This window comes from Centroberyx gerrardi, chromosome 10 (genome assembly GCF_048128805.1).
Source record: "Centroberyx gerrardi isolate f3 chromosome 10, fCenGer3.hap1.cur.20231027, whole genome shotgun sequence".
Taxonomy (NCBI): Eukaryota; Metazoa; Chordata; class Actinopteri; order Beryciformes; family Berycidae; genus Centroberyx; species Centroberyx gerrardi.
Window position 1 is genome coordinate 17,094,870 of NC_136006.1, and position 890 is coordinate 17,095,759.

The window sequence follows — 890 nt, forward strand, 5'->3', positions numbered from 1 at the left end:
CCCTGGGGAAAAACAGACAGGAGACAGGAGGTTGAAGGTGTTCTGTCTGCCTGTACACTCCCCTGCATCGGGGTGTGTACACACACATACCTCATTGACACACACTCTGCTTCTCATCTGCCCTACAGGTTCACACAGGAGCATGGTAAGCTGAGAAGAATACTTAACCCTGGGGGAGCTGGAGCTGAATAGAAAGCTGTGAGAGGACATACATTATCCCCGCAAATTACCATGAAAATCAACCGACAATGGTGGAATGTCACTTTTCTCGTACCGGTATCAGTGGTTCTGGTACTGGCACTGGCACTGTTACCGAGTAGCTTTCCAATTTGTCGGCAGTGCTAAACTCAAGTATAACAGGTAGAGAAAAAGTGTGTGTCTCAGGCTGGATCTGGTTGTGATATATTGAAAGTCAGCATCTGATAATGGGGATAAATGGTTTCTCTTCCTGAGAGTTTTTTCCACTTGGCCCTGGGCAGCTTTTGGGTTGCAGAAGCTTGGGAGAGAAAAATAAGGCTCAAGCTTAAGGACACACAGCAGCCAGCAGGGAGAAAGCAGCAAAAAGCATTGCTATTAAACAAGGGAGAATTGGATTTCTCCACCTTAATGAGAGTTCACCCTGTGAGATAGATGAGTCAGTCTGAAAACACAATTCCATCCTTGCAATGGTGAGATCATATTCGAGGGACTGGGTGTGCATCCCGTAAGTGGAAAGAAGTCAAGGTTACCACGGATTTCTGCCAGACCTAACCTAATCTTGAGGAATTTCCCTCCGTTTTAACTCCTCTAATAAAATAAAATGACTGCTTATTATCTAGGTAGATCTTTCTGCTTAATTATTAACTGCTTGCACTTTCTTTGATGCATAAAACACATGATTATATGGTTGG